This window comes from Mus musculus, chromosome 18 (assembly GCF_000001635.26).
Source record: "Mus musculus strain C57BL/6J chromosome 18, GRCm38.p6 C57BL/6J".
NCBI lineage: Eukaryota > Metazoa > Chordata > Mammalia > Rodentia > Muridae > Mus > Mus musculus.
In genome coordinates this window covers 58,680,122-58,691,202 of record NC_000084.6, presented here as the reverse complement: position 1 = coordinate 58,691,202, position 11,081 = coordinate 58,680,122, and positions in this window count along the sequence as shown.

Genomic DNA, 11,081 nt, shown 5'->3' with positions numbered 1-11,081 from the left:
TGGCAAAATGGACAGGTTCAAGCCAGATGGGGGTCCAGTGCTGAGAGGGGAAGTGGACACACAAGCCTCTATCCCTAACTCAGAAGCTATTTCCAATGGATTAGTACTTCCAAAGGAGAAAAGTTTCCAACTGAGTCTCACTGAGTATACAAACCACACCTAAAGGTAGGTCCCCTGCTCAGCAGTGGATGGGCAACATAAAACAAACTCAGTGGTATTTTTGGATGTTCCTTGTCACCTAAGGCTTTGTCTGGGCAGTATATTTACTTATTTTTCCCCTCACCCTTCTGTTGTGTATATAATATGGTTTCTAGTGTTATGAGATTTCAGTTTGTGCAAATGTCAGTGTCTATGTGGAGTTTGTGTATGTGTGTGTGTGTGTGTGTGTGTGTGTGTGTGTGTGTGTGTTTTCTTTGGATCTTTGTCTCTTGGTAGTTTGTTTGATTTTTCATATTCTGGTTTGTTTTTATTTTATCTTATTTTATTATCATTGTTTTAGATATTTGTTTGTATTCCAATGAGAGAGAATGAAAGAGTGTAGATTTAGGTGGGTGGGTAAGAATTTGAATCAAGATAGAGCTGATAGGGGGTTGGGGGATGGGAAACTATTTGGAATACATTGCCCAGGGGGGGAAAAATCTGTTTTCAATGGAAAAAAAATTTCCAAGTGTTAAAAGCTATCAAAAATGATAAGTAATTTTAATGTTTTCAATGAAGAAGTCCTTCAAATGACCACTGGCATTTCCTCCAGCATGCAAAGGTTAATCTCTTTTTCTTCTCTATCAACTCTTTCAGTGACCCTATTTTTGATTTTTGGAGACAAAGGGTGTCACTAACCTTTGAAATATATTCTTATTTGTTATTCAATATTCTATTTAAATCAACCCTGTCTAGCTGGAAGAATAAATTGCTTACTTCACAGAGCAAAGAGTACTTGTATTTTACCAAATTATCTAGAAGGATTAAAGACTTACACATACAGTGTATTAGATACTAAAATGTGAATACTAGCAAAAATGTTTCCATCCTTCAGTCATTGATCTCCTGTATCTAGAGTCTTCATTTTTAGGGACAAAGCCTCCAAATTTCCAATCTTTTAACTTATAAGCAATCCATATTTTCAGTGGGAGCTGCTAAAAAATATTTGTACTTCTAAAACAATTTTTTTGGTTCAATTCAAAGCTATATGCATTCAATACATGCTAGCAATGGATGCCCGTTTATTAACTATAGGGTCTAAAGCACATCACCTCATTTCTTACAGTCATTGTTTGAGGTGGGAGGAACAGTTCAGCAAGGAAACAGCTGCAAGAACAATGGACAAATCTGAAGCTAGCGAAATGTACAGTGCAACTAACAATTACATCAAGTCACAAAGCTTCATCTATGACAGGTGTGCTCCAAAGCGACTGTTCTGTGCGATGACACCTACAGAAAGCTAGTTTAACAGGGAGGCATGCTTTATTATTAACTGAGTGGGGTGTGGGACTCCTAGAAACAAAGTAGTAGTTAACTGAGATGATACGGGCTTATTTTCTTCTTCTGCCGACCCCCTGCTTTTCGTCTTATTCTTCCTTTCCTTCACTGTTGGAGGAGCATCCTAATAAAAACATCGAAGTGACACTGTTATCACACTCTCTGCTTTTCTTCATGCTCATGATTCCATGACTAACAGGACAGATGGTCTTAGAATAATGCAGACACTGCTGGCACAGAATAAACCAAGAATGCATGAGTTTAGTGGGCTTAATAAATCTGACTGGTAAAAAAGATATGAGGTTAAAAAAAAAAAAAACTAAGAGGAAATCCATATCAATGTATACAGATACTTGAAGAAAAACTAGAATTACAAAACTTTCCTTTCAAGAGGTTGGAGATGGTGCAATGGTTAAGAGCATGATATGCTCTTACAGAGGACCTTAGGTTTCCTTACCGAGCAGATTATGTCCTCCTGGAACCAATCCCAAGGATTACCCACCCCTTCACCCCCATTTTGAACACCCTGGCACCAGCCCACCAATGTGCACATACCCACTGTTGTCAAATCCCTTTTTTAAAGGGAAACTACGCAGTATCAACTCATCTTCCTAAACTTCCAATGACAAACTGAAGCACAACTCTACCCAAAGTTCACTTTGGAGAACTAACGACTTTATTGGGCCTTCTTATAGAGCACACGTGTTAGCGCAATTTATACATATTTATCGCAGTTTTTCTCTTACTCCAGCTAGCTCCCAAATAATTGAGGCAGGACTATTATGTTTATTTAGCAAGCTTTAAAGGCACAACAACTGAGCAGTATCACTCTATTTTTTTTTTAAGATTTATTTATTTATTATATGTAAGTACACTGTAGCTGTCTTCAGACACTCCAGAAGAGGGCATCAGATCTCATTACGGGTGGTTGTGAGCCACCATGTGGTTGCTGGGATTTGAACTTCGGACCTTCGGAAGAGCAGTCGGGTGCTCTTACCCACTGAGCCATCTCACCAGCCCAGTATCACTCTATTTTAATCTATGCTAATCTGGCTACCTCCCAGTCAAAATCCCTATGACAGTTGCATTTAGTACTGATCTGATCTGGTTCTCTGGAAGCTGTTTTCTCACAGCGTCTGCTGGTCTTTCTCCCCAAGGGGAATCCCAACTTCCTCTTCTCGCCTTTCTCCATTCCCCTGACTAGGAGGAAATCTAGCTCTATTCTCTCCCCTGCTCAGTCATTGGTTAATCAGCTTTTTAATTGACCAATCAGGGAATAATTGGGGAACAGTTGTGTAACCATATATGGGGGCACAGAAATCAGCATTTGATTAATACAAAGATAATCTTTACACAATGCACAATACCTCATGCCTGAACGGAGGTAAAGTCTTTAAAGGAGTGTGGACACACCTTTTCTCTGACAGGCTACACCTGGAAAACCTTTTCCTAACAGTGTTACCCTGAAACCACATAGAAAAGTCCCCTCCCTTAGTCTTTTCTACCCTCTACCCCCTTTCTATTGCCTGCTGTATTCCACCATACCTTAATTATACAAGGCCTCACAGAGGGGCTAAGAGTGTAAAGGTTGGCTCAAGGATAACCGCAAATCTTCCCAGGCAACCAAAATGAATCAATGTACAAAGCAGATATGCCTCCTCTTTCTAGCCCCCAAGGATGCACTTCCTTCTGAGTTCAGGTAAATAAAGATGTGTAGAGCTCAACAGAAGTCCTAGCTTCCTTACGGGTTATTCGCCAGAAGGCTGCCAACCCTTTAGCGGACAATCACCCACATTTTCCTTACTCTAGAACTCAATATTTAGATCAGGTAGGCTTTAAACTCAGACATCTACCTATTTATGCAGAGATTAAAGACATGGGTCACGAGACCCAGTAGTCACAGTTTTGTTCCTCCTCCTCCATCATCCTTATTGGTGTGACCTTGTGGGAGGAAGTGCGTCACTGGGTAGGTGGGCTTTGAGGCCTCCTATGCTCAGGCTCCGCCCTGTGTGGAATTAGAGCTTCCTCCTAGCTGCCTGCAGATGCCTCTCTCAGATAACCTATGGATCAAGATGTATAACTCTCAGCTCCTCCACATCATGTCTGCTGCCATGCTTCCCAGCATGATAATAATAGACTAAACCTCGGAAACTGTAAGCTGCCCCAAATGAAATGTTTTCCTTTATAAGAGTTGTCTTGGTCATGGTGTCCCTTCACAGCAATGGAAACCCTAAGACACTTCTTTCCCCAGGTATCCTCGACTTAGGTTTGGGAGTTGTACTGTATCCACTGAGGTTGCGCTCTGCAATTCAGCATTTTGATAGGTTGTGGTTTTCTGTAATAATTTCCACCTATTGCAAAGGGAAGTTTCCTTGATGAGGAAAAATGTTGGATTTTGTCAAAGGCCTTTTCTACATCTATTGAGACGATTATGTGATTTTGTCTTTAAGTTCACATATGTCTTTAAATTCAATCATGTTTATTACATTTACTGACTTGTGCATCGTGAAGCACCCCTGCATATCAGGATGAGGCCAACTCCGTCTTGGTGTATAATCCGTTTGATGTATGTTTGTATCCTATGTACATATTTTATTGATCAATTTTGAATCTATGCCCATAATGATATTGACCTGTAGTTTTCTTTTATATGTGTCATTACCTGATTTTGGTACCAGAGTAATAATAATTTCATAGAAAGAGTTCTGTGTTTCTCATATTGCTTTTGAATAGTTTAATAAAGATTGGCTGTAGCTCTTCTTAGAAAATCTTAACTTTGCTGAGTCCATCTGACCTGGGCTTTAGAAGACATTCTATTGCTATTGCAATCTTACTATTTATTGAGCTGTTTAGGTTGTTGATCTCTTCTTGATGAACCTAATTTTTTTTTTTTTTTTTTTTTTTAGGTTTTTCAACTTAATGGAGTATGGGTTCATACTCTATTCCTTTAAAATGTTCTAAATTTCTCTGGTATCTAATGTAATGTTTCCTGTTGATTTGTGAATCTGTTCATTTGGGTCCTCTCTTTTGCTTAGTTAAGCCACGGGTCTGTGAACAATCTTTATCCTCTCATAGAACACAAATTTAGACTCATTGATTTTTTTTTTTTTTGGTATTTTCCTTTTATTATTTTGTGTTTTGATTTTATTATTTCCTGGTGTTAACTGGGATTGGATTTGGATTGGTTTCCACGTTTTTGAGTTGCATTATTAAGTCACTTAGCTGTGCTCTTTCTGATTTTTAATCACTTAGAGGCATAAATGCCTTCAGTAAGTCTCAGGTTTTGTTGTGTTGTTATCTTTTCCATTTGATTATAGGAAATGTTTTATTTCTTTCTTGATTTCCTCTTTGATCCATTCATCATACAGTAAAGAACCAGTTTCCATGAATTTGTGATGTTGATTTTAAGTTTTACTACATTGAATAAGGCAGTTATTTCAAATTTTTAACTAGTAAAGATTTGTGTATCAGGATGTGGTCTATTTTAGAGGAGCTTGTATATACACACACATGCTGAGTAGAATTACTCAGTGTCTGGGTGGGATATGATATAAATATCTGTTAACTATATTTGATATATAATGTCATTTAATTCTAAAGTTTCTTCCTCTCCTTTTCCCTCTCATACAGCTAACTTGTATATTGGAAAATGGTGTATTGAAGCCACCTGTCTTTAAATTCAGTAACATACTTTTAATGAAACGGTACAACAGAATCTGATGCATATATGTTCAGGACAGTAATGTCTTCTTGGTTAACTGTTCCCTTGAGTAGAATGAAATGTCCCTCTTTAGCTCTTCTGATTATTTCAGCTTGAAGACTATTTTGTTACAGATTGGAATCGATGCCTGCTTGCTTTCTGTTCCTATTTGATTGGAGAACTTTTGTCTTCTGAGACACTGCCCTACCTTTAATGCTGCGTTTATTGTAGAGACTGCACAGATGGATTTTGTTTCTTGATCTCTTCAGTCAGCCCATGTGTCTTTTGACTGGAGACTTGAGGCCATTAACATTTAAAGTTATTACTGAAATCTCTGTGTTAATTGTGGTCATTATGTTGTTGAGTTTTGGTGTTGTTTATGTTCTCAGGAGTCCTTTCTGTTTTAGTAATTATGATTGGTTCCATGTTTCTTTCCTGTCTCCTGACTATTTTCATTCCTCTCTTTAGCCTAATATATTACCTCCTGTATTTTGTTTGGTTTCTTGGATATAAATTTATTTGGGCTTTTTATATCATGGAAGTTTTTCTTTCTCCTTCAACTATGGTGAATTGTTTCACTTCATACATTACTGTAGGTTGGTATTCTAAGTTTCTTTTGAGAAGTCAGCTGTTATTCTGGTAGGTTTTCCTTATTTGTGACATTCTTTCTTTTTTCCCCAAGCTTTTAACACACTTTCTTGATTATATGTACTTAAGCGTTTTGACTATAATATGCCTTTGGGATTTTGTTTTCTGGTCTTGTCTATTTGGTATTTTGTGTGCTTCTTATCTTTCTTTTCTGCTTACCACCCCCCCCATCCCAATGATCTTGTTGAATATCTAGTCTATACCACCAACTTAGGATTTTTCTCCTTATGACTATAATTCATATATAATTTGGCCTTTTCATGGTGTTCACCTTTCTTTTATGTTCTTTTCTTTTGTTTTCTTAAACTTCTCATATTCCTTCCTTATTCTATGTAGACCCTTTGCTTTGTCTATGAGTCTTGATATTCTCTCTTCTCCTTAATTCATTCTAATTGTAAGACTTTGCCTTGACTTTTCTTCCTGGGTTAATGGTTTTTCATTTCATCTTCATTTCAGCTTGAGTTCTTCAATGTTTCTGTCTCTTCCTTGAATTCTGCTTTCAAGTTCTAGATTGTCTTCACGTTGATCAGCATTATAGCCCTGTTTTCTTGATATCACTCAGGTATTTATACTCCTTAAGTTCTTTCCCCTTATTTCCATGAGCCCTTTGTTTTCTTTAAACTTCGTAAATTCTTTGATGATGTTTATGGATGTTTTAAGTTCTGAGTCCTGGGGTTCATGTAGGCAGTTCTCATTGGCAAACCTTTCTACAGAACTGGTAGGTTTTGGAGAGAAAATACTGCTGTGCTCTTTCATATTGTTTGTAGTTTTGCAATGAGGTCTGGGCATTCAAACTTCTTAGATGTGTGTGTGGTATGGACAGAGGAGCTTGGAGCAGATGAGAGGATGTGTACACGGCTTAGGTTTAGAGACTGGATATGGCTTAGGTTGAATAAAGTCAAGTCAGGTGGACCAAGGGGACTAAGCCGCTGTGCAGGATATTCGTCCTGCTCCAAGCCTGGAGTGTAGGCATAGAACTTTTTGATATGGGAAGGGCCTGTAGGTCAGGACAGTCAGGGTGGGTCTTAGCAGAGTGCTAGGGGGTGGCTGTGGCACAGACAAGGGTATCCAGATTAGGCAAGAACACTGGATGTGGGTCTGGAATTGATCTGGTGGGTTGGGAGTACATGGAGGGAATGTCAGGTAGACTCACAGGGCTAAATCCCAGAGATGAAAGTGCAGGATCAGCCAGCCTCTATTTAAAAACAAAATCTCACTGGGTCAAGTGAGCACCACCAAGGCAGAGTCCATACATTAAACTGCTTTGAGAACATAATGGCCGCAGCAAACATTTCTCAGAGCTGTATTTAATAACCTAGATTGACAGTAGAGAGAAAGTTCGTACACAGCAGGAAGTAGAAATTTTTTTTAAAGATTTATTTATTTATTATATGTAAGTGCAATGTAGCTGTCTTCAGACACTCCAGAAGAGGGCATCAGAACTCTATGGATGGTTGTAAGCCACCATGTGGTTGCTGGGATTTGAACTCAGGACCTTCAGAAAAACAGTCAGTGCTGTTAACTGCTAAGCCATCTCTCCAGCCCCAGGAAGTAGAAATTTTAAAGGGCTATATTATCTTTGTCATAGGGATTAACAGGTCAGTTATACACTGTGTACTGGCTAGTTTTATGTGTCAACTTGACACAGGCTGGAGTTATCACCGAGAAAGGAGTTTCAGCTGGAAAAGTGCCTCCATGAGATTCAGCTGTAAGGCATTTTCTCAATTAGTGATGGGAGGTGGGGGGGACGGAGTCCCCTTGTGGGTGGGACCATCCCTGGGCTGGTAGTCTTAGGTTCTATAAGACAGCAGGCTGAGCAAGCCAGGGGAAGCAAGCCAGTAAGTAGCATCCCTCCATGGCCTCTGCATCAGCTCCTGCTTCCTGACAAACCTGCTTGTGTTCCAGTCCTGATTTCCTTGGTGATGAACAGCAGTATGGAAGTGTAAGCCGAATAAACTCTTTCCTCCCCAACTGCTTCTTGGTCATGATGTTTGTGCAGGAATAGAAACCCTGACTAAGACACACTGCAAATCAAAAGAATCTTTCAGAATATAAATGCTAAATGCATGCAGTTTTTTTTTTCACAAATAGAAGTAGGATATATTTGATGCCCCTCCAATCAATGTATATACTGTAATATAAAACCACAAACCTTTTAATTTATTGATTATCAGATTTGAGGAAATGGTTCAGTGGGTAAAGTGCTTGCCTTGAAGGCTGAGTAAACTCTTGGTGGACATGGTGGCTTGCCTGTAACTTCACCCCCTGAAATGCAGTGGGATCCCAGGAGTAAGCTGGCTTCCTAGAACAGCCCAATCAATGAGGTATGGGTATAACTGAGGGGCTCTGCCTTCAAGAATAAGGTAGAGGACCATTGAAGAAGAAGAAAACTACAGTGATCAGTGTGGGCCTTCTCAAGCACCTACACACACAGTAACAAGTACCCCTTCAACCATGCATCTACACATATACACAAGCATGCATACTACAGACACTGTAACAACCACGGTTCCTCCATTTTGTCCTTGCTGCAGCCATCTAAGATTTAATTCAGAACTAAACCTCTACCTCCTTTTTATCTTCTCCTATGGGAAAGTCCTTTAGAAAATTACCCATCTCTGTCCAAAAGACTTAAGGTCAAAACGCCTTACCTAACTGCTGCTTCTTGCTTCTGTAAAACTGATTGCTTGCTCAACTTCCCCCTGCAACTGCCAACCAGGATATATATATATATATATATATATATATATAATTTTTTATATATAATTATATATATATAATATATATATAATTTTTTTCCCTTTAAAAGCTCCCTGCAGAAAGCAGCCAGGGCTCCCCTCCCTGTGAGACAGGTTTCTTTCTAGGCAGTCTACAGCAGGCTTAATAAAGACTCTCAAATTTGGACTTTTGTTGAGTGATCTTTGGGGTCTTTGCCCTGTGGCAGACACAATACACGTGCAAGAAAGCTAAATAGAATGCTCAGTATTTCTCACGTTTGTACATGTGGCAAGTTCATGTAAAATCTATTCTCAGCAAAGTTCAAGGATCTGTGTTCTAAAACTAAGTGTTCTTGGTAAGATGCTCTCTTATTCTGTCACAGACAGTAAATAAAGCTAGTTAATGTACAAGACAAACAGCACAAATATAAGAATTTTAAGAATCAATCCTAAACATTTAAAAATCCATGTCAATTCTAAGTAACTGATATATATTGTGATAATTAGTGGGTTGATTTTTCATATCAAGAGTTTAACTGCAGCACAGCAGTGCCCTGTGAGGGCTAAAACAGTAGTCATTGTTTTATTCCAGGGGAAATCTATCTAGCATTATTTGATGATGTAAATAATCAGTATTTTCATACTGCTATTCTTTCCCTCAAATTAGGAAAAGATGCTTTAGAGAAAGATAACAAGAAGAACACAGACTGCTGAATACATATCGCAGAAGCAGTATTACAGAGAGAGCACCCCCAAGTTATCAGAGGGTGTCATAGTTAGGGTTTTACTGCTGTGAACAGACACCATGACCAAGGCAAGTCTTATAAAAACATTTAATTGGTGCTGGCTTACAAGTTCAGTGGTTCAGTCCATTATCATCAAGGCAGGAACATGACAGCATCCAGGCAGGCATGGTGCAGGAGGAGCTGAGAGATCTTCATCTGCAGGCTGCTGGCAGAATACTGACTTCCAGGAAGCTATGATGAGGGCCTATTTATTTATTTATTTATTTATTTGGTTTTGTTTTCAAGACAGGGTTTCTCTGTGTAGCCCTGGCCACTCCGTCGTAGATCAGGCTGGCCTCAAACTCAGAAATCCACCTGCCTCTGCCTCCCAAGTGCTGAGATTAAAGGCGTGTGTGCCACTCCCACACACCTACTCCAACAAGGCCACACCCCCAAATAGTGCCATTCCCTGGGCCAAGCATACACAAACCATCACAGAGGGCAAGCCTATCACAGGAGCTTCGCTCATCAAAACAGAACAAGGTTACATGGATGAGTGTGGCCTTTTCTGAGCTTATCTATGTAGCAGGTCTTTTGCTACTTTCTGGTTTCTTCTTTTTTCTACCCCTTTCCACTCTATTCTTCTACCCTAACACTAGAAAGAAGAGAAAAAAAAGGGTAGAGAGGAGAGGAAAGAGATCCCTGGATAAAGTCAGAGATTATAAAGGGGTTGACATTATCATTGGACAACTTCTGGCTGATCAGGGGCACCAGATTCCTTGGGGCAAGTTTGATCTTCACTGTCGGTATATCTAACTTCTTCTTCTTTCTTCTTTGTGCATGGCTACTTAACACACTGCGATCAACAATCAATCAATAACCCACGCTACCTCTTGGGGCCCTAGCATTTATATACCTTCTAAAAAGTCTCCAGAATTCCAAACATCACACAATCGCAGAAACTATCTGCAGCTGGCACTATCATGTCTCTGCTAGGGCACCAGGCAAATCAATAGTCGGCTGCTGCGGGCAGTGTAAAGCAGTCTTAGGTCCTCACACCTGGGATTGGAATGAAAGCGCATTCTTATTTCTGTGCTTTCGTAACGAAAGCAAAATTCCCACTCCATGTCTGTTGTTCTCCGCTCTCTGATCACCTCTAGCATTGCTGAGTAACGACTCGCAGTGTCAGTGACGAAGTGAAAAGCACGGAACATGGAGTCAGGTTCTCCTCTTACCGTGTGGCTTTAGGAAAGCTATCTCTGTTCCCTAAACACTGCATCTCTAAAGTCCAAAGTTACAGAAACAAAACGAACCTCTGACTGGGGCCTTTATCTCTCTCTCCCTAGCTGTAAAGTCATACTTGCCCAAATAATTTTGAAAGAGTAAAATCAATCCACTGAAGTCGAGAAATATGCCATTTCAATGGACATCATAAACTATCAGTTCCCTGGCTGGAGTAAGTTACCAGTTTAACTTTAGATTAAGTTTGCACAGATGTTGAGCATTTCTGTTAGGAGCCTCCTGCTGCTTCCAGCCCCGTTGAGATTCAATACACAGGACCCTTCTTGTTTACATTCTGAAGTTCTTTATTTATGTCAATGAAAGGAATTTCATTATCCTACAAAGTCATGGACACTTCCACTTCAAAGTATTACAATCAGTTCAGTTTTCCAATAATCATAGAGTAAAAGCCTTGCCATCTTCTTGCCATGGTTCACAAAACAGAAAAGAGAAGGCAGAGTTCACAATTATTCTGAGCGTCCATGTATTTACATTCCTGGACCTGATACAATTTAATTCAATTCACACTCACTA